Below are 24,286 nucleotides of genomic sequence, written 5' to 3'. Positions count from 1 at the left end.
GAGCAAATCGGTTAAGGATAAGTTCCCGAAAAATGAGTGACATTTCTTACGCAATTTTTTCGTATGAATTTGTATTTTGGCCATAACTCTCGATCCCATAGTCCGATCTGGCCAATTTCAAATAGGAAACAATGGGACAAGATTCTGCGTCGAATGCAACTTGTTGTAAGCAAATCGGTTGAGGATAAGTGTCCAAAAAATGAGTGACATTTTTTACGCGATTTTTTCGTACGAATTTGTATTTTGGCCATAACTTTCGATCCCATAGTCCGATCTGGCCAATTTCAAATAGGAAACAATGGGACAGGATTTTGCGTCGAATGCAACTTGTTGCAAGCAAATCGGTTGAGGATAAGTGTCCAAAAAATGAGTGACATTTTTTACGCGATTTTTTCGTACGAATTTGTATTTTGGCCATAACTTTCGATCCCATAGTCCGATCTGGCCAATTTCAAATAGGAAACAATGAGACAGGATTCTGCATCGAATGCAGCTTGTTGCGAGCAAATCGGTTGAGAATAAGTTCCCGAAAAATGAGTGACATTTCTTACGCGATTTTTTCGTATGAATTTGTATTTTGGCCATAACTTCTGATATCATAGTCCGATCTGGCCAATTTCAAATAGGAAACAATGGGACAAGATTCTGCGTCGAATGCAACTTGTTGCAAGCAAATCGGTTGAGGATAAGTGTCCAAAAATGAGTGACATTTTTTACGCGATTTTTTCGTACGAATTTGTATTTTGGCCATAACTTTCGATCCCATAGTCCGATCTGGCCAATTTCAAATAGGAAACAATGGGACAGGATTCTGCATCGAATGCAACTTGTTGCGAGCAAATCGGTTGAGAATAAGTTCCCGAAAAATGAGTGACATTTCTTACGCGATTTTTTCGTATGAATTTGTATTTTGGCCATAACTTCTGATCCCATAGTCCGATCTGGCCAATTTCAAATAGGAAACAATGAGACAGGATTCTGCGTCGAATGCAATTTGTTGCGAGCAAATCGGTTGAGGATAAGTGCCCGAAAAATGAGTGACATTTTTTGAGTAGTTTTGCGCACACACACACACACACACATACACACACACACACAGACATCACCTCGATTCGTCGAACTGAGTCGATTGGTATATAACACTATGGGTCTCCGGGCCTTCTATAAAAAGTTTGTTTTTGGAGCGATCATATAGCCTTTACCGTATACTTAGTATACGAGAAAGGCAAAAACTTATACATCGCATTAGTCACATACACCCAAAAAAATCTGCACGTTGTTTCCACCTGAAAAAGTACGTAGATTTTTTCCACCTGAAATTCACGTAACTTTTACCTGATTTTTTGATAGAATTATCATTCAACGTGAAAATCAGGTAAGTTCTACCTGAGTTTTGGATAGAATTCACCGGACACGTAAGTTTCACCTGAATTTTCTGAAGCATTTGCAGCTACGTGTGCACGTAAAATGTACCTGAAAATTCAGGTGGAAACAACGTTTAGATTATTTGGAGTGTACATTTGGAAACTTATACTTTTCATTAACTTAGGAATGTTATATAGCTTTTTGATATGGGATCACTCATTAGGTGGCATAATGAAGAGTATAAGTATTTTCGAATGGTTTTTTGCCATAACATATAAGGTTATTTTTTTACGTGTATGAATGTTATTTATCTTGTTCATATAGGGCACTGCACGGACTGCTTCGTCTCTTTCTCGCTGCAAAGAAATTTGAAAACAACAAGGCCAGTAAACGTCAAAATATATGAGGAACGAAAGAGAAAGATATGTTTCCGCGCAGTGCCCTATTTGACACTATGACACTGCATAGACATTAAATGAAATGGTGCGATTCGTAAAAAAAAAATCTAGAGTCGTATACGTCATGTTTCGTGTTAAACAAATTTGAAATTAGTACAACCCATAGCTTATTGAATGTTTCCATTAGAAGCTTCAGAATCAGACAGGCCATTTGTATGATAATGTAAATGTTATGGTTTTGGTCTTACGATGGACCAAGAACCTCAGTTAATTAACGTTTGTCAAATATCCTGGATACTCCATGAATAGGCTTATCAGTCGAATTGAGTTAGGTAAGATAAGTCGAATGAGAACATATTTCGAGCGCGGAGAGAATCGGACCTGTTCTTCGAGAAGGGAGCGTGTAATTGATCGAATAAGAAGCGAACATTCAACAATTCGCAATCCAATTTAACCTAATGTTCAAAAAGCATACAACACGAACAAGAAAATGTTAAAAGTTGACTCTTCTGTCGATGTTTCCGAAGTGTAGTCGCACGTTATCTGACCCGTCCAGTCTGCCAAAAATCTGATTTGGGGCTCTACAGCCACTACATATTCGCCGCTCTGAAGGTAAATTTTCCATACACAGCCGTAGTTTAATTTTTTTTCTTTTCGCCGTGAAATCGTTTCACAAGAAACCTACAGAGCCAATTCATGGCCATCGTTTTCTTCTTTACATAACAATGTCTAAAATTAATAAGAGTTAGTTAGTAATGTAATATTTTAAGAGAAACTGAAAATTGAGTTTTTGCGTAAGTTCATTTGTTGTTGAATAATAAACAATACAATGGAAGTCATAGGCAACGAAGAAAATCAGTGTTTGCTAGGACGGAAATTTCAGTTTAGTGTTGGGAAGCAGTTCTTGTCAAATTCTTTATAGCATCCGCCATTATGGCGAGCGTGGAAAGCTGGATACTGGAAGTAATAGAGTTTATTTAAACATTCGTACAAATTGTTTAAGTAATAAAATAAAGCGATTTAAAAACGTCCTGAATTTGCGCCAAATCTCCCCCACCAGTGGCATAATTTCAAAAAGCTCGTAAAGAACGCATTTTACACGCAGCATAATTTCATACGATTAAACCAAACATATGTATTGTTGTTTTCAATAATCCATTAATTAATGAATCAAAAAGGTGTTATTGTTGATTCTACAATATTTTATTGTTAAAACAACAATATAAATTTAATTTCAACAATATTTATTTTTCACCACATTTGTTAGAAAAAGAATAAACGTGTATTTTATTGTGTGTAAATAATGTCTAAACATATTACCGTCAAGTCGCCATTCACCGTGCATCTTAGGCAATTTAGCAAATATTAGAGCTCTCCAAATAATTTAAATTGAAAATTATAGTCTTGAACACCGTCACGAACCTTGAATAATTGTTTTAATTCGAATGACAGTCAAAACTATCGGTTTTTGGTAAGATAGATGGATGTAGATAATTTTCCAGTGATATATTAGGGTATTCTTTCGCCGTGTTAGGGCACCATTCACCGTGGGAGTAGGTACCCATTCACCGTGCATAAGAATTTTTCCTTTAAATTAATTAAAATATGAATTAAAGCATTGATTTTAAAATGTTATTCGTTTTTTTTATTTAGTTAAGCATAAACATGTGAAGTTTATGTGTTTTAGTGTAACACAGAAAGGACATAATCAACCAATAGAATTATTATTGCAGATGCAGAATTCAATGCTCATTAGCGTCACGTAACTCTTATGACCAACAAGTCATCCCCGAGAACCATTGCTTTTGCTCAACCTGTACAAAATAATGGCGGAATCATTCATAGTACTCACGATTTCAATGGCCGGTGAATGGACACAGTTATTTTCTGGGGGATCCATTCGCCGTGCATTTTTATTTGGTGGAGAATGATGCGTTACCTATATTTTCGGATTAATTTTATAAGTAAAATCAAAATACAAACCCGACACTTAAATTGCATTGACATTAAATAAGAGGTAAAGAACAATAAAACATTCACTTTTTCACTGATATTGAGCGAGCGTGGAATATACTTGACGGCTAAAAACAAAGGTGGAAGCAAACAGCCAACGTCAAACTCCACAACTCCACAAACTTCACAGTTATTACTCGGAGAGGATTCTTTTGAACTTCTTTAATCGTGCTGATGTTGAAATAAAGTATTTTCAATATTTTCGTAAACATAACGAACATCACTTCGAACCCCACGGTGAATGGTGCACCCACGGTGAATGGCGACCTGACGGTAGTAGCTCTGATGGAATTTTCCCGAATTCCTTGTTTTAAAAATTGATTCCCCGAATTTATTGTTTTAAAAATAAATAAATAAAATACTAAGTTCTAATTGGATAAAGCAGTTTACTGGCTACAGGTAAGTTCCAATAAACATAAATGATTATGTATTCTACATGCCAAACTTTAAAATACCTTTTTCAGAACAAAGCATTTGAATTGGAGTTTACGCTAAAAAAAATTGGAAGGTACTTCTTGCTACGCTCTCGGAGAAGTTCTCGGACAAGATCATGGACTCATTTCTGGTTTATTTGATGACTGAAACGTCAGGTAAATAAAAGTTTTATTTTTTACCCAAAAGAAAAGCATTAAGATTATTTTTATTTAACACAATTTTATTTTAAGGGCTTTCTCAGATGATACATTACGCATGGCGTGTGATGCATGATGAACATCAGCAGAAGATGTGCTGTGGCAGAGTATAATAAATATATAATAAAAGATTAAACATTGAAACACATTTCTTAGGAATTCATTATTTGTTCATTTTATTTAAAAAAAGAAAACAATTTTTAATGGTATAAACGGGTATAAATTATTATTGGTTCAACAATATAGAATTGTTGAATCAACAGTGTTTATAGTTTGAATCAACAATACAGGCACAATTATTTCAACAATAATATTGTTGATTTAACAATATCGCGGCTCAAAGCATGATTGTAAAAACAACAATATTATGGATTGATTCAAACGCTAAATATTATTAGCCCTGAGTTAACAATATTTATTGTTGAATTCAACCCGGAATATTGTTGTTTCTACAATACATTTTTCTGCGTGTATGACACAGGAGTGAGATCAATATATCAAAAGAGCTATTTTCATCTGTAATCGATTGACGTCATCATACAATTGAGAAATAGTTTTAAATAGTTAAAATAGTAACATTTATACAAGGTAAAAACTGATCATGGTTTGAACTAAATTTGTACCATGGTTTGAACTTGTAAATGCAGTCATGTTCTGCTGCTATCCGCTAGGAGCGCTGCATGCGCCTAGCTGGAGCATTTTGTTTACATTTCCAATATGAAAAATCGCAATTTTCATATCGATAATTTAGATGATTTTCACACGCTTCGAGTTACTAATCGAATGCGAGAAGATGAATAGTAAAACAAATTTGCATTTCTACAGATTTCTGTAATATACTCGTGTGAGATTGGGTTCTTTAAACTTATTACTAACGAGACTGTGATATTGTAAGTGATACAGATAAACGCGCGTCTGCTCGGGTGTGCAGTCAGTGATAAAACTGATCTTTTATTTGATCGATCGCTACTGCTGTACCAGACAGCCAGTGGTGTAGCTAGGGGCGGATACTACAGTTCTCCCCCTTTTAGTTTGAACATATTTACAATCGATTGCAGCAAAACTTCACTACTGCTTAAACATAAAACAATCGGCAAAACTCGACTGCCGTAAACATTTCAACAAGCGGCAAAACATAACTGCCGCTAAACAAACTTTGAACTCGGCAAAACATGACTACCGATAAACTAGTCCACTTTTGACCGCCTCCGTGGCAGTTAAACATTTTTTTTTTTTACACAACAGTTCAATAATATTTAAAATCGACATCTTTCTTGAGATGCTTTAGTCGCTCCGAACGTCGGACACTTTCCACACGGTTCTTCGATGGTGACGATCGGTTCTTCACTCGCTTCGATGAGCCAGCCTGCGGATCAACCTGCTCAGGCGGCAAACTCGACGACCCTCGCTGATCATCGTCCACTGACGACTCACTTCGACGGCGCGAAACACCAAACCTCGCCTCAGGACCACGACCCGTGACCCCGTTACGACCATCCCCGTCACCGTAGATGAAAGAATCCGAAGGAAAACCATAAAAGTCGTCTTCGTCGTCGCTTAACCTAACGTCTTCGTCATCGTCCTCTCTAGCATGCTTTCTTCGCTAGACCCTCTCGCTCCTCCCCAAGAACAAACCTCGGCGCTTTGGGGTGCCCCCCAGCTTCAGCTGATTTCGATGAGCGGAGTAAACTCTCCCTCCAACGGAAACCTGAAAAACACGTGAGGAGATACGTCTGAGAAATTTGGCTTCTAACCATCTACGAATATCCGTAGGTCTGAAATTCTTATAGTAAACAATATCTCCAGGACGCAACTTGTCAATCCAGTCATGTTTCTTGGGACTAGGACTATTTACAATACATTTATCCCAGAGGCGTCGCGTCCGCATGTGCAACCTGTGCACTGCACAGGTAGCAATTTTGTCCCTAACATTTAAACTCTCGATAGATTTCTTGTCATTCTTATACAAATATATACATGGATTATGTGCATTTGTTATATGTTGAGTATAAATTTAACGATTAAGTGTTTATAAATACATAATCATAAAATTTGCACGGATTTTTTACAGGCGACATGTGAAATGATGAGACAACCGAAATGCTGCGATGGGGGCGCGTTATATTTTACTCCACGATACCAAAACGTCCAACACGTGCACTTTCAGCAGAGAACGGTTTGCCATGCATCATACACGCATTATTTTGTATGTATAGGTCACCCGCTTTAACCGCAATCGGCGCTGTATAGGTAGCCAAGGCGTTCATCGTTAGCAGTGCACGGTTTGGTGCCGATGGTGCCGATGGAGAAAAGCACATCGGTTTGGTGCCTACCGAGTAGGTACCTATACCGCTTCAAACACCGCATGCGCGTTTGGTTGAAGAGCGCGCAATCGGAATAAAATAGAAAAAGAAAAGAGGCGGTGATTAAATGATAATAAATTTCTGCTCTCCAAAGCGTTCCATGGTGAAAGTCCGGCTTTGAATAAGCTCATCGGATCAAAAGCGTTTTGATTTTGATTTTGGTATACGATGAATAATTCATTATTTTTTATTTTTAATAATTATTTTTCGTGAAATCCAATATCCAAAATATTTAGGAGCCATTCGTATACCATGTGGACAACTTAGGGGGTATAGGAGTAGGAAGAATGTCCATGGTTCACACAAATTAATGAAAAATTGCATGATCACATCAACGCTGATGGAGGGAAGAACACATCTAAATCTGTTCAACATCTGTCCACGTGGTATGAAAACAGCCCTTCGAAAACAAATATTTATCAAAGGAATAAACTAAAATAGAATAATTAATAGTTGAGGGACGTTTAGATTATAAACCTCAGACCCCATTTTTCTGATATGTATGACAAGCTAATTACAAATGTGTATTAGCCGTCTGAACATTCTTAAAATAATTCAATTTTCTGAACACATAACTATTAAGACTTGTCTCATTCTACGAAATAACTTGAATTAAAATTAAAAGATATTGTTTCATTGAATAGATGTCTTATATGTCATATTGAAAAGCATTATGATTCCCCGGATTAGTTTGTTTTTTTTTTAATTTAACGCACTGTCACTTTAAGTTTAGTTTGAATTTAATTCGATAAATAAGAAGAAATAAGAAGCAGATAGACAAAACATATGGGATCGTTTCAATTGGATGTGTCATTTCAGGTCCCTTTTTCAGGTCAGGTTTTTCTCAAAATATTTAACTTTGATACGAGAAGCACGAACAATCATCAACTCGTCATAATTTTCATCATTGATTTCTTAACTTTTTTCTACAAACAAATATAATTTTGAAAAAGTATCACCGGCGCGAGCTTACTCGTAATTTTAATGCTGATACATTGACAGCTACTACATCAAACAACTGAAACCGAAATACGCCGCTCGGTGCACAGGTTGAAGAATTGATCACGCGACGCCTCTGATTTATCCACTTCCTTTGGTTTCGTCGAATGATGCTTAAAACTATTCTTTGGATGGAGTAAATCCAACAGCGTCTTCGGCTTAAAACTAAACAACCTTTCGGAAGGAAACGTATATCCATCCTCCAAACAAGTATTCGGGTAGCCAAACAAGAAGTACGACACCATATCCTCAGTACTTAAACCAGCCAAATCCGGATCTAACAGAAATTTCTTCAAACCTTCCTTCACAACCCTGACCATACGTTCCGCTTGACCGTTGCTCGATGGATTATACGGTGGACTCTTCATCACCTTGACTCCATGCTTCTCGAAGAAATCAATCAACTCTTTCGAGCTAAACGGTGGTCCGCCATCCGTAACAACTACGTCAGGTAACCCAAACCTTGCGAAAACGTTCAAAACTTGGTCTTGACTTTCCTGGCATCTGTTCCAAACTTCATGTATTCAACTTCAATCCATTTTGAAAAACTGTCCACAATGACCAGGAAAACCTTCTTGTCGAAGTAGAAGAAGTCTGCATGAATACGTGTAAACGGTTTTGTAGTAGGAATCCAACTAGAATTTGAAACTGGCTTTGTAACTGCATTCAACTGGCAACAAACACTGCATGACTTGACGAAACTCTCGATGTCACTGTTCATGCCTTACCAGTAAACTGTCCTCCTTGCCATTTGCTTAATCTTGGTGATTCCTGAATGATTCCTGTGCAACAACTTCAACATCTGCTTTTGTAAACTAGCAGGAATAAACACACGATCCTGGTACAATAAACAACCATCGACCAGTTCAAGATCTTGATGCTGAGCATAAACATCCAACAAACTACGCTCTAACTTCTTTGGCCAACCATGCTTCATGTAGGAAACGATTCTTTGAATAAACTCATCTTGCTCTGTTTCAGATGCAATCAAAACATGGTCCAAAGGAAACTCATCGTAAACGTTCAAACTCTTGATAAACTCCCGTTGCAACGAAACTGGCACTTCATCAGGCAAAAAAAAACCTTGAGCAAAAATCTGCATTGCCCATTTTCGATGACGGTCTGTAAACAATGTCAAAGTCGTATATGTTTAGTTCCATTACATATCTTTGCAGACGCGTCACGAACAACGAATTCTTGCCTTCTTTACCAAATATGCCTATCAACGGTTTGTGGTCGGTATACACAGTGAATTTCTTTCCAAACAAAACTTGTGGAACTTCTTTATGGTACTCACAACGGCCAACGCTTCCAAGTGCAATATTGGGTAGGATTTTTGCGAGTTAGTTAAACTGAAAGAGGTAAAACTAATAGGCCTCTCCTCTCCTTTGATTTCGTGAGCAATCACACCACCTAACCCATAACTGCTAGCATCTGTCACAACTACGACAGGCTTTTGCGGATCAAAACTCCAGAAGTTTTGAAGACAACAACGACTGCTTACTTTCTTCAAACACACGACGACACTCATCAGTCCAGACAAACTTAACGTCTTTTTGAGTAAACCATATAAGCAGCTTAAACGTGAGGATAAATTGGGTATAAACTTACCGTAGTAATTTATCAAACCCAAAAACGCCTTCAACTCGGTGACATTATTCGGAACCTTGGCTCTACGAATTGTCTCCACCTTTTCTGGACACGGCAACAAACCTTTATCAGTCAACACGTGACCCAGAAATGGCAAACTAGTCACAAACCATTTGCATTTTTGCAAGTTGACTTTAATGTTGAATTTAGAAAGTCTCTCTAAAACAAAATTAAGCTTTCTTAAACAGTCTTCAAAATCCTCACCAGCTAGCAAAACATCGTCTAAGTAGCAATAAACTCCGTCAATGCCTTTCAAAACTTGATCCATGACTCGCTGAAATATAGCAGCACTTGAAGAAGCACCTTGTGGTAAACGATTATAATCCTTTGATTGTATTAATCACCATAATTTTTCTCGACTTTTCCGACAACAACAACTGTGTATACGCTCCGGTCAGATCCAAGGAACAAAACACTTTAGCACCAGCTAGTGAAGCAAACATATCTTGTGCCAACGGCAGCGGATAGGTGTTTGGAATGATCACCTTGTTGATCGAAACCTTACAGTCGATCACCATCCTGATTCCGCCATCCTTCTTCACTACAACAATCACCGGTGATGCCCACTCACTTGCATCGATCGGTGTTATGACGCCATCTTTCTGTAAACTCTCTAAATGTTCGACTACTTTGTCTTTTAAACGTAATGGAACGTCATAGGCACGCTTGAAAATCGGTGCTGCTCCTTTTTCAACACTAGATCTGCCTCAAAACCTTTGATGGGAGTAAACATAGACTTACAAAACACATTGGCAAACTTACTTTTGATATCTTTCAAGACACGTTCCTCTGAAGTCGGCAAAGACAGCTGGTTCAGGTTTGCACCACTGCCAAACGTTTTCCTCCATTCAGGGAAGAAGATATCCAACCAATCTCGTCCTAACAACGGTGTAAACGAGCTTCCACAGCGTAAAACAACCAGTTTAACGACCTTTCGTCGTCCGTTAAGCTCAACCGTTACCGGAATCTGTCCTTCAACAACCAAACGACTTCCATTGATCACTGCCAACTTCTTCGTACACTTTTGCAACGGAATATCGGCGAATTCCCCCTCGTACGTCTCTCTACTGACGACGGAAACTGCAGCTCCACAATCTATCTTCATATCTACTCGTACTCCTTCAACCAAAACTGTACGGAAACACGGTTCGTTGATTTTCCGATGGAAGAGATCAACATACAATCCATCTCCTCATCATCCGAGATAGATCTGTTCAACCGACGACGCAAACTCTTCTGGTACTCTGTCAACTTCGGCTTTGCTGCTGGAGAATCCACAAACTTCACAGATTTCTTAACCTTATCCTTCAAGTCATAGCAGAAGCGACGTGTGTGACCATCTCTGCCACAGTAACTGCAGTGAAACTTCTGCGATCGGGATGAAGAACGATGTCCACGATCAAACGAACCAGAACGACTACGGCTCCTAAAACGCTTATTTGGTCCACGACTTCTACCACGGGATCTACTACGTGAAACAACACTCTCTTCTCGCTTACCAAGCCTGTTCAACACACTCACACGACCGGACTCTCGCGAAACCAGCTTTCGATTCACTCCAGCTAGCTCCCTGTTGATGATGATCTTCTCCGCCTTGGCTAGCGTCAGACTTTCCTCATCAAACAAACGTTGTTGAACATCCGGGTCGCGAATGCCACACACAAGCTTGTCGCGGATTGCGATGTCCTTAAATTCGCCAAACTCACACATCTCCGCTTGTAGCTTCACCGCGAGAATGAAATCCTCCGCACTTTCAGTAGAACCTTGCACTCGTTGATAAAACTTGTAACGCTGGATCATGTCGCTTTCAGTTTTGTCGTATCGCTTCTTCAACGCATCGGTGATCTCCTTAAACGACACCAATTTCAAATCCTTTCCAGGAAACAGAAGCTTCAACTCGCTATAAACGTCCTTTCCGCATGCCGCCAGAAACGATGCCTTCTGTTCATTCGCATCCGACATCTTGTTATCGATGAAAATCCAGTCCATCTGCTCCAGATACTGGCTAAACGGAATCGTACCGGGTATGTACGGCTCAACGTGATTCACTAACGGCATACTGACAGCGATGAAAACGACGAAAACTGTGAAAAACGATTAGTTAAATTATCACACAAAACAAAACTAAAAACTTTTTTCAGTGTAATAATCCAATAAACTGTTGACAAATTTAAAACAAAATTTTCAAAACTATTTTGTAAACCTTTTTGTTCAACTTTTTAAACGATTTGCTCCACAGTGCAAAACATAAACTGCTTTCTGTGTCAAACCAAACAAACTTCAACCGTTTCGGATCAATCGTATTCAACGACAAACTTTATCAACGAAACAAACCAAACGTGAAACACAAACAAACAAAAACGATGGTGTTGCTCAACACAAGCATAAACTGTAGTTGCTATTAAACATGAGCATAAACCAATACAACAGTATCAGCGTTGCGAAACAAGTTGCAAACAAACTGATATACACTGTGCGTTGCACTACACTGTTGTTGAAACAAACTCTCGTACGTGACAAACTCTTCGGCTGTGACGAAACAAGTTCTAATTGTGGAAAGGCAATGCACCTAGCTCCGCATCGACGCACCCCTCGGATTCTCTCCACACTTGTCCTCGTGTAGAGCAAAACTTATTATTCCGATCGAAAGTCTTCGCGTCAAGACGTGTTTAAAACTCTGTACCGAAAACCGTTAAATAAATATAGTTCTTCTTTTATTATATGTACTACTATTTCTCTTGTTTCGCGTGTGTTATTTCCGTGTCACCGAATTTTCCCCACGAACGCGTTATTCTGCTGCGCAACGGACCCTGCTCAGTCCGTCAGGTTTTGGTCCCAGAAGCAGTGGCGAAAAAGTCGGTACGCGAGTGAATTCTTCCTGTCGGAAAAGTTACGTGGAATTCCGCCCCGGGGCGAGGGTAACGAAAAGGAAGGAATAAATAGAAGAGAAAAGTGCGAGTGATTACTCCTCCAGGAGGAGGAAAGAAGAAGAAGAAGAAGTGTTTCTGCTGAGCGAGCGCCCAGATGCCGCTTGAAGAGGGAAAGCATTAGAGTGTACAGTGTACAGCCGAGCACATTGTGCTCGATGAAAAGTGAAGAGACCACCCGAGCAAACTAACCTCGGTGTGTTTTTTGTTTTCATTCTCACTAATCGGAAAAGTGACCCGCAAGTGTTGTCGAAATGTCTGACGCCAGGTTTGTCGTTCCGAAGCTTTCCGGATCAAACTGGCAGACATGGAAAATTCGACTCGAAATGTTGTTGTGCCGCGAGAACTTATGGGGTGTTGTGTCAGAGAATGTGCCTGACGAAGATGATCGCGATGAAGATTGGGAAAATGAAGACCGCAAGGCGAAGGCCACGATTGTGTTGCTACTCGAGGACAGCCAGTTGCCTCTCGTTAGGAAGTGCGCGCATGCTCGGGATGCTTTCGTCGCGCTTCGTACTTACCACGAGAAAACGTCACGGTCGGTACGCGTTTCGCTGCTCAAGAAACTGTGCGCGATTAACTTGAGTGAAGGCGGAAACCTAGAGCAGCATTTGCTGGAAGTGGACGAATTATTCGACCGTTTGGAGGCCGCGGGAATGTCGCTCGATAAAGACACGCAAGTGTGCATGCTCCTCCGGAGCCTACCCCGTTCGTTTGACAGTTTGGTATCGGCTCTGGACAGTCGTCCCGACAATGAAATCACGCTGGATGTAGTGAAAGCGAAACTCTCGGATGAGTACGGTCGCCGTTTAGAACGCGATGCGGGCGCGAGTGGTTCGAAGCAGGAAAAAGCAATGCGCACGGAAGTGAAGAAGGAAATGCGCAAGTGCCACTTTTGCAAGATGGCCGGACATCTCCGGCGGAACTGTCGGAAATACAAAGAGTATCTGAAGAACGAAGACAGTGGGTCGAGAGGCCGAAAAGAAGAAGCCAGAAAAGCCAAAACGGCTAACAGTGAAGTCAAGCACGTCGCGTTTACGGTTGATGGGGATTCTCGTTCGTGGCTAATCGATAGTGGGGCTAGCGCCCATATGACGGGTGACAGAGCGTTCTTTTCTGAACTGAACGAGTTCGCGGGTGGCTGGATTACGATGGCCGACGGACAGAAAACGCAAATACTCGGTGAAGGCCGCGGAGTGCTTTACGGGTTCGACGAAGACGAAAATATCGTTCGGATCGATATGAGTGACGTTAAATACGTGCCGGGTCTTGCGACTAGCCTCGTGTCGGTCAGTAAGCTAGCACAAAAGAACATGAATGTGTATTTCGGCAAAGAAGACTGCAAGATCGTCGACTCGAGCGGCGGTACGGTTGTTACTGGAGCTCGCTGCGGAGGATTGTATCACCTCCGTGCAGCTGGTGCAGCAATGAAGGCAACCGATAGTCAGCACCGGGAAAACTGCCAACACCAGTGGCATCGTCGGCTCGGTCATCGCGACTGGGCTGCCACCGAACGGATGTTGAGGGAAGGTATGGTCGACGGAATAAAGGTAAGCGACTGTGGGATGAAACTTATTTGTGAAACATGTTTGGAGGGGAAGTCGGCACGGGCGCCGTTTCCGGAGGTCGTCGAGCGAAAATCCACACGCATATTAGACATCGTGCATACGGACCTCTGTGGTCCCATGAAAAACGAGACTCCGAGTGGGAACCGCTACGTTATGCACGTTGTGGACGACTACAGTCGCTTTACTGTGACGTACCTGCTCAAGCACAAATCCGAGGCTGCGGCTAATATGAGCTAATATGAGGGATTATGTTCGTTGGGTGGAGAATACATTCGGCCGCAAACCCGCCGTGGTGCGCTCGGATGGAGGAGGAGAATTTGATAACAAGGAGTTGCGGAAGTTTTACCGTGAAGAGGGCATTAAAGCGCAGTTCACGACTCCTTATTCCCCTCAGCAAAACGGCGTGGCCGAGCGAAAGAATAGAACGATCACCGAGATGGCCACTTGTTTGCTGATCGACGCCGGTTTAGAGAAGCGCTACTGGGGAGAAGCAGTGTTGACAGCCACTTATCTCCAGAATCGGCTGCTGTCGAGATCGATCGGAAAAACGCCCTACGAGCTGTGGTGGGGGCGAAAACCAGATCTGTCACACCTGCGCGTGTTTGGCAGTGAAGCGTACGTGCACGTTCCGGCAGTTAAGCGCGCCAAGATGGACAGCAAGGCGCGCAAATTTGTGTTCGTCGGGTACTCCATGGAACATAAGGGGTACCGGTTCCTGGATCGAGAGACAGACTTGATAACCGTCAGCAGGGACACTCGATTTTTGGAGTTGGGTAACGGATCGTCGAGTGTCGAAATTCCGATGAATGAAGCAGGCCAATTCAAATCTCGGCGAAGTGTTCCTAAGCAGAATGAGCGTGAAAGTGTTTTGCGGAAGGACGAGTCGTTAGATGACCAGGATCCGCTGAAAGACGGGTCTGATTGCGAAGATTTGTACGAAGATGCCGAGTCAGTCGGCGAAGATCAGGAAGTTGTTCGGCGGTCAATACGCTCCACCCGTGGCGTGCAACCGCTGAGGCTTGGCGACTACGTGCTAGAAAGTGTAATTGAAAAAGCGTCCTGTGCATTCGAGGAACCCAACGATTATGGAGAAGCCATGAGGAATCCACACTGGCGTAGCGCCATGGAGGAGGAGATCGAAGCTCACAAACGCAATGGAACTTGGGAGTTGGCAACCCTGCCAGAAGGAAAGAAGGTTGTGGGATCCAAGTGGGTCTTCAAACTAAAGTACAACGAGAGGGGGGACCCGGTGAAGCACAAGGCCAGAATAGTAGCTCAGGGCTACACGCAGCGTGAAGGAGTTGATTTCAGTGACGTGTACGCGCCAGTTTCAAGTCATGTATCACTACGTACATTCCTCACAGTTGCTGCGAACAGGGAATTCCATGTTCACCATTTCGATGTGAAAGCTGCCTATCTCCACGGTTCTCTCGACGAGGAAATATTTATGAGGCAGCCCCCAGGGTTCGAAAAGAAAAGTCCGAAGTTGGTGTGCAGGTTGAGACGAAGCATATATGGCCTCCGGCAATCCGCTAGGTGCTGGAACCGACGGTTGAATGAAGTTCTTGCGAAACTCGGATTTAAGGCGTCGGCAGCTGATCCCTGCCTCTACGTCAGGGGTGGTGATAGCGAAGCGTATCTGCTGGTCTATGTCGATGACCTGTTGATTGCGTCGGCCTCGGAGAGGGAAATCGAGAAAATGTTCGAAAGCTTGAAGGTGGAGTTTGACTTGACATCGTTGGGACCAGTATCCCACTTCCTTGGATTGGAGGTGAAACGGGAGGAAGGAGCGTTTAAGATTCGTTTGAAACCGTACATCAAGAAGCTCATCAAAAGTCACGGAATGGAAGACGCAAAAGGGGCAAGGTCGCCAATGGATCCAGGCTACCTGAAATGTGAAGAAAACAGCGAAGTTATGGAGGATGCCACCCAATACCGGAGTCTTGTAGGAGGCCTGTTGTATCTGGCAGTAGCAGCTCGTCCGGATATTGCTAATGCAGCGGCTATTCTTGGCAGGAAGTTTTGTGGTCCGACACAACAGGATTGGACGGCCGCAAAACGAACCCTGCGCTATCTGAAGCAGACAAGTGATTATTATCTCGTTGTTGGTGGCGATCCAGATCAATATCTGAGCGGATACAGCGACGCTGACTGGGCTGGAACCCGGCGGAACGGCAATCGACATCGGGGATGGTGTTCTTCTTCGGCGGTTCGGAGATTTCATGGGCAACCCGCAAGCGTTAGGCTCTCGTCCATGGAGGCCAAGTATATGGCCCTCAGCGAGTCTGGCCGTCTGGCTGCGGAGGCTGCTTAGCGATCTCAGCCAACCTCAAGCGCAACCGACGGTGATTCGCGAAGACAATCAAGGCTGCTTGTCCTTTGTGAAATGCGAAAGGGCGAGCCGGAAATCGAAGCACATCGATACTCGCCAGAAGTTTGTCCAGCAGCTGTGCAACAAGAAGGTCATCGAACTTGTGTCCGACGGAAAGTATGACAGCCGACGTGATGACCAAACCGTTAGGGCCAACCAAGCACATGCAGTTCTGTCAAGCTCTTGGCCTACGGTAGTGAACTGGAAGCTACTGTGCATTGAGGAGGAGTGTGGAAAGGCAATGCACCTAGCTCCGCATCGACGCACCCCTCGGATTCTCTCCACACTTGTCCTCGTGTAGAACAAAACTTATTATTCCGATCGAAAGTCTTCGCGTCAAGACGTGTTTAAAACTCTGTACCGAAAACCGTTGAATAAATATAGTTCTTCTTTTATTATATGTACTACTATTTCTCTTGTTTCGCGTGTGTTATTTCCGTGTCACCGAATTTTCCCCACGAACGCGTTATTCTGCTGCGCAACGGACCCTGCTCAGTCCGTCACTAATTAGCTATTATTTATGTACACAAAGCCGGATCACTGTACGGAAACAAAATGAAACACAATTTCTTTGCTTGCTAGGCACAAGAAAATGGCTCATAAACTGATTTCAACACTTTAACGCATGCAAAGTAAAACACGATTTTCTCTGTTTATTTCCACTTTTCAATATTACTTTGCAGCAAACCTGTGTGTGAAACAGCAAAACAAACCAACTCCTGCAGTTTAGGTACTGCTACCGCGCAGCGCAAACTGTTGCTCCTCCGTAGGCAATAAACCAATCAATCGCCGAACGGATGAATGGCTCGCTCGCAGGTTCGTCCAAACAGCAGTGAAAAACACCAAAATTTCACTGGAAAACCGGACTACTTGCACTAATAAGCACTTCCCGGGACGCGAAAACAAAATCTCCACCTCGTCGCCACTGTAATATACTCGTGTGAGATTGGGTTCTTTAAACTTATTACTAACGAGACTGTGATACTGTAAGTGATACAGATAAACGCGCGTCTGCTCGGGTGTGCAGTCAGTGATAAAACTGATTTTTTATTTGATCGATCGCTACTGCTGTACCAGACAGCCAGGGCGGCCAGGGGCGGATACTACAATTTCCTCAGCGTTTCATGCATGTGATTAGTATTATATTTAGGAGCTGCTGGCTGATGCAGTAGCTCAAACCATGGTACGAATTTAGTTCAAACCATGAACAGCGTAGTTCAAACCATGGTACGAATCAAAGTTATGTAATTATTAAGTTTTTTCAATAAAACTAAGCATAAATATGTACACCCAGGATGTTTTTAGAAAGATAATGTACTAAGCTTTAGCATTAGCATTAGCATTAGCATTGTTACGGTGTAATTCGTAGATTGGACACTAGTGATACTCATGTTTTACTTTTGAGATCCTTATCTAGAATGCTATCAGAAATCAAGAAGGGGAGTGGTCCTTGATTCCAGTCTTAAACAAAAATAACAAAAGCATGAGGGTTACTACTCCTGGCCACGCCCATCTTCACCGTAACTAGGGAGAGGAAGGAAGTGTTGATGTAGTACTTACTTAACGAGAGGCCACCGACTTAGCGACACCCTCATAAGTACCACGGAGTTGGATAATGAGGAAGGTATTCGTTGGGTCAGGATTTGCCTGTAGCTGGCAATGTAACCGTGGTAGATCTTACCCTGTAACACACCACGTAAAGGTGTCTACCCAGTAGAAAGATAATGTACTAAGCTTCCATACAAACTAGAAATCGCAGTTCTAACATGTCCCTTTATTGAAATAAATCAACTTTATTTTGAAGGCTCATCTGAAACCCGCCATTTGATTCAAACCATGATTGGATACCCTATATATTGTCGGCGTAGCACCAAGTTAGAATTCGGAAGTCGGGACTTCCGAACCGAACTTTCTTCCGAAGTTTTATTTGTCAAACTAATTGATGCGTTGTTTAGCGCATTTTTATTGGAATCCAGCGCACTACTTCCGAAGTTTGGAAAGTTGCCTGTATCTGGACAAAAATCCAACTTCGGTATAAAAAGCGGTATAAATTTATTCCGGATACACAATAGTATAGTTAGGAGTTAGTTGGGAGTATAGATAGTGGAATATATAGATGAGCGAAGATAAATCCTCTGTCTCCAAACGAACTGTCAAACGTGTTTCCAAACGAGCATGACGTCATGATTTCAATGGAAACGTTAAGGGATGTGACGTCATAAGCGCGTGTGCACGGGCAAAAATATTGACTCAGCCATGCTTTCGCTCATCTATAGATTCTACTATAGATAGTGGAATATAGATATAGTGGAATATAGATATAGTGGAATATAGATATAGTGGAATATAGATATAGTGGAATATAGATAGTGGAATATACTGGATTCTACTATCTATAGTTGGGAGTATTGAATCCTTTGCCCGCATTCAGAGTGTGCAGTAGTACACTAAACCAAAACATCCTCCTTAAAACGACTGTAAAGTAATTTGTCCATGCCCCTTAACGATTATCTTCCACATTCCGGATGATGATCATTCAGTTGATTTTCAGATGAAAAAAGGAATATTTCTTCCAGTATTTACCAAGACATATTTAAAACAAATTTATTATTCATTTTAAAAAAATGTTTAATTTTATTTTACATTTTTATGCACATATTTTCTCAGGAACAAAAAATATTTAGAATGCCGGTCTCAATTTCGTAACGAAACATTTCGAGCACATATTTAGGGTCTGTCTCAATTGGATAATTAAACTGAAATTAAACTTAAAAGTGACATTTCAATAAATATCGAATAACCCTGCTCGCAAGATTACTTTTGACAGATATCGAATCATTTTCCATCGATGTCTTATTGGAATTGCTGGGTAGCACCAGCCATTCTTATAACGGGGTGTTTTTTTAATTTTCGAACTGTCACTTTTAAGTTTAATTCTCCAAATGAGACAGATCCTTAAAATAAACTGTTTACACTATTAATCTAGGGAAACGGCACCAAGATTTTTTTACTATTTACAGCTAACGTTTGGTCAGGAAATTGATCCGGAGCAGCACCATCCATTCCAGACGTTCCGTCCGAGGATTTGTCGTTTTGCCTTTCTCGTACAACAAAGTTGTACCGAAAGGCTATCATTTCACTCTGAAAACGAACTTTTTACAGGAACATCTGATAGTAAAGTTTCTTATACCATTCGACTCAGTTTGATTAATCGAGATGATGTCTGTGTGTGTGTCTGTATGGTCACTTTTTCAACCTCAAAAACTCACACGATTTTCATGTACTTAGACTTAACTGATTTTATCGCAACAAGTTGCATTCCGCAGAGCCACTCTTGTAATTTCATGCTATTTAATTTCATCAAGATTGATTAATGCGTTCGCAGCTGACAAGGAAAATGGTTTAGGCAGTTTTCCATTTTTTCCCATATAATCGGGACTACGAGCATTGAGCAGCTACCATGCTGTAATATAAATTACGTTTGCTCAGGCAATATCGATAACGCTAACGCAACGAGCAAAGCTTTTCAAAGCTTGCAATGTGGAACGTGTTGAACACGAAAACTAATCGACGAACAACGTACGCGCTTTTAAAGTTAGAGCCGACTCGATGACGTTTATTGCCATTATACTTTATCGGAGCATTCGCACCAACACAGTTGGAAGTTTCATCGTTGGCAACAGAAATTGCACTCGATAACGACACGATTAACTGCTGGTTCGTACGCTCGTGGCCATGGTGGTGTTTGCGTTTGTTTTGTGTCATACATTGGAAGAGGAAAAAGAGGGGTTTCATTGATGCTTCAACATGCTGCTTGGTTTGGGTGGTGTGGAGTAATGGTGAAGTTTGGGTGATATCAAGGGCAAATTGGAATATAGTTTTCGTTTTATACATCTCCTTATTTCCATATTATATTATGTATGCGGTTTTGTTAGTCTCCTATTTATATTTAGGAATCGTTCAAAAATGGCATCGGAGCCTTGGCGAAGGGGGGTGGGGGTGTCGTTGGTTGAATAATCTTAAATGTATCTGACGTCATATTCTAGTCGGCCTTGAGAGTTATTGGCTTAATTTTCAAAATGTTCGTGTACATTTCACTCCGAAATCGAACCTTTTATAGAAGTCTTGGAGACCCATGATGTTACCAACCCGACCAGTTAGTCATAACAATTATATCATTATGTGTTACAAATAACAATACTTGAAATAATTTCTCTGTCAAGAATGAATGAAAGAAAATTTCACGATCATAACGATCACGATTATAACATATTGTATTATGCTTATTTTACAGTAAAACAAAATTGCCAACATTTTTGGTAGAGTAACTGTACCAATTTTGGCCATGTTCCTAATTTGGCCAGTTTCTCGAATATTATTATTTATCATCAGACTAAGGCCGGAGTGGCCTGTGCTGCACATAAAAGACTTCTCCATTCAGCTCGGTTCATGGCTGCACTTCGCCAACCACGCAGTCTGCGGAGGGTCTGCAAGTCGTCCTCCACCTGATCGATCCACCTCGCCTTCTTGTTCCCGTCGGATCGTTGTCGAGAACCATTTTCACCGGATTACTGTCCGACATTCTGGCTACGTGCCCGGTCCACCACAGTCTTCCGATTTTCGCGGTGTGAACGATGGATGGTTCTCCCAACAGCTGATGCAACTCGTGGTTCATTCGCCTCCTCCACGTACCGTCCGCCATCTGCACCCCACCATAGATGGTACGCAACACTTTCCTTTCGAAAACTCCCAGTGCGCGTTGGTCCTCCACGAGCATCGTCCAGGTCTCGTGTCCGTAGAGAACTACCGGTCTTATAAGCGTTTTGTAGATAGTCAGTTTGGTACGGCGGCGAACTCTATTCGATCGGAGCGTCTTGCGGAGTCGTACGATTTCCAGCCAATATGCGTCTCCGAATTTCTCTGCTGGTATCGTTATCGGCGGTCACCAGTGAGCCCAAGTACACGAATTCTTCAACCACCTCGATTTCGTCACCACCGATAGAAACTCGTGGTGGGTGGCTTACATTGACCTCTCTTGAGCCTCTTCCTATCATGTACTTCGTCTTCGACGTGTTTATGACTAGTCCAATCCGCTTAGCTTCGCTTTTCAGTCTGATGTAGGCTTTCTCCATCCTCTCAAAGTTACGTGCCATGATATCAATGTCGTCGGCGAAACCAAATAACTGGACGGACTTCGTGAAAATCGTACCACTCGTGTCAATCCCTGCCCTTCGTATTACTCCCTCCAAAGCGATGTTGAATAGCAGACACGAAAGACCATCACCTTGCCGTAACCCTCTACGGGTTTCGAAGGGACTCGAGAATGCCCTAAAACTCGAACTACGCACATCACCCGATCCATCGTCGCCTTGATCAACCGTATCAGTTTATTCGGAAATCCGTTTTCGTGCATTAGCTGCCATAGCTGGTTCCGATCGATTGTATCATATGCGGCTTTGAAGTCGATAAATAGATGATGTGTGGGCACGTTGTATTCGCGGCATTTCTGCAATACCTGACGTATGGCGAACACCTGGTCTGTGGTAGAGCGTTCACCCATAAATCCCGCCTGGTACTGCCCCACGAACTCTCTTGCAATTGGTGTTAGTCGACGACATAAAATTTGGGAGAGTACCTTGTAGGCGGCGTTCAGCAATGTGATTGCGCGGTAGTTGCTACAATCCAGCTTATCGCCCTTTTTGTAGATAGGACACGACACCTTCCATCCACTCCTGCGGCAGAACCTCATCCTCCCAAACCTTGGTAATCACCCAGTGCAGCGCTCTAGCCAGTGCTTCACCACCGTGTTTAAACAGCTCTCCTGGTAGTTGGTCAACTCCAGGGGCTTTGTTGTTTTCAGCCGGCCGATCTCCTCCTGGATTTCCTGGAGATTCGGAGCCGGAAGTCGCATGTCCTGCGCGCGTGCTCCTAGGTTCATTACCATACCGCCACCGTTGTCTGCCATATCGCCATTCAGGTGCTCTTCGTAGTGCTGCCGCCACCTTTGGATCACCTCACGCTCGTTCGTAAGAAGGTTCCCGTTTATGTCCTTACACATATCGGGCTGTGGCACGTGGCCCTTACGTGAACGGTTCAACTTCTCATAGAACTTTCGTGCGTTATTAGCGCGGTACAGTTCCTCCGTCTCTTCACGGTCTCGATCTTCCTGCTGGCGCTTTTCCTCCGAAAAATCGAGTTTTGTCTGTTCCGCGCCCGTTTGTATCGTGCCTCGTTCGCCCTCGTGCGGTGTTGCAGCAATCTCGCCCATGCTGCATTCTTCTCCTCAACTAACTGCTCACATTCGCCGTCATACCAGTCGTTTCTCTGATCCGGAGCCACCGTGCCTAGTGCAGCGGTTGCGGTGCTTCCAATGGCGGATCGAATATCTCTCCAGCCATCTTCAAAAGATGCTGCGCCTAGCTGCTCTTCCGTTGGGAGTGCCACTTCCAGCTGCTGCGCGTAGTCTGGGGCTAGTCTACCGTCTTGTAGCCGCCCAATGTTAAGCCGCGGCGGACGACTCCGACGCGTGTTGATCACCGTCGAGAGTTTTGAGCGCAGACATACTGCGACGAGGTAGTGGTCGGATTCAATATTCGCACTGCGGTAAGTTCGTACGTTCGTGATGTCGGAGAAGAATTTACCGTCGATTAGAACGAGGTCGATTTGGTTTTCCGTTACTTGATTAGGTGATTTCCATGTGGCCTTGTGGATATTCTTACGGGGGAAGAAAGTGCTTCGGACTACCATTCCGCGGGAGGCTGCAAAGTTTATGCATCGTTGGCCGTTGTCGTTCGATACGGTATGCAGACTATCCGGTCCGATGACCGGTCTATACATTTCCTCCCTTCCTACCTGAGCGTTCATGTCACCGATGACGATTTTGATGTCCCGCAGTGGGCATCCATCGTATGTCTGCTCCAGCTGCGCATAGAACGCTTCTTTCTCGTCGTCGGATCTCCCTTCGTGTGGGCAGTGCACGTTGATGATGCTATAGTTGAAACGGCCTTTTATCCTCAGCTTGCACATCCTTGCGTTGATTGGCTGCCACCCAATCACGCGTTGGCGCATCTTTCCCAGCACTATGAAGCCGGTTCCCAGCTCGTTGGTGGTGCCACAGCTTTGGTAGAAGGTAGCCGCTCGATGCCCGCTTTTCCACACTTTCTGTCCTGTCCAGCAGATTTCCTGCAGCGCTACGACATCGAAGTTGCGGGGATGTAGAGTAGAGTGGGGCAAGAGTACGCACTTAGTTTCGCGGCATTTCTGCAATACCTGACGTATGGCGAACACCTGGTCTGTGGTAGAGCGTTCACCCATAAATCCCGCCTGGTACTGCCCCACGAACTCTCTTGCAATTGGTGTTAGTCGACGACATAAAATTTGGGAGAGTACCTTGTAGGCGGCGTTCAGCAATGTGATTGCGCGGTAGTTGCTACAATCCAGCTTATCGCCCTTTTTGTAGATGGGACACACGACACCTTCCATCCACTCCTGCGGCAGAACCTCATCCTCCCAAACCTTGGTAATCACCCAGTGCAGCGCTCTAGCCAGTGCTTCACCACCGTGTTTAAACAGCTCTCCTGGTAGTTGGTCAACTCCAGGGGCTTTGTTGTTTTCAGCCGGCCGATCTCCTCCTGGATTTCCTGGAGATTCGGAGCCGGAAGTCGCATGTCCTGCGCGCGTGCTCCTAGGTTCATTACCATACCGCCACCGTTGTCTGCCATATCGCCATTCAGGTGCTCTTCGTAGTGCTGCCGCCACCTTTGGATCACCTCACGCTCGTTCGTAAGAAGGTTCCCGTTTATGTCCTTACACATATCGGGCTGTGGCACGTGGCCCTTACGTGAACGGTTCAACTTCTCATAGAACTTTCGTGCGTTATTAGCGCGGTACAGTTCCTCCGTCTCTTCACGGTCTCGATCTTCCTGCTGGCGCTTTTTCCTCCGGAAAATCGAGTTTTGTCTGTTCCGCGCCCGTTTGTATCGTGCCTCGTTCGCCCTCGT

At 43.0% G+C, this 24,286-nt stretch overlaps 1 protein-coding gene and 1 long non-coding RNA gene across 4 annotated transcripts in view; both read left to right on the top strand.

The window, feature by feature from the left end:
* LOC134226487 (hrp65 protein-like) overlaps positions 1–24,286 on the top strand; it is a 250,104-nt gene that overhangs the window by 4,020 nt on the left and 221,798 nt on the right. The gene's annotated exons all lie outside the window — the stretch shown is intronic.
* On the top strand, positions 3,943–4,617 carry LOC134219487 (uncharacterized). The gene is made up of 3 exons (XR_009981579.1): positions 3,943–4,175; positions 4,241–4,366; positions 4,442–4,617. It is a non-coding gene; the product is annotated as an uncharacterized LOC134219487 (long non-coding RNA).

The sequence above is a fragment of the Armigeres subalbatus genome, chromosome 3 (genome assembly GCF_024139115.2).
Source record: "Armigeres subalbatus isolate Guangzhou_Male chromosome 3, GZ_Asu_2, whole genome shotgun sequence".
Taxonomy (NCBI): domain Eukaryota; kingdom Metazoa; phylum Arthropoda; class Insecta; order Diptera; family Culicidae; genus Armigeres; species Armigeres subalbatus.
This window is presented reverse-complemented; position numbering and strand designations above follow the sequence as displayed.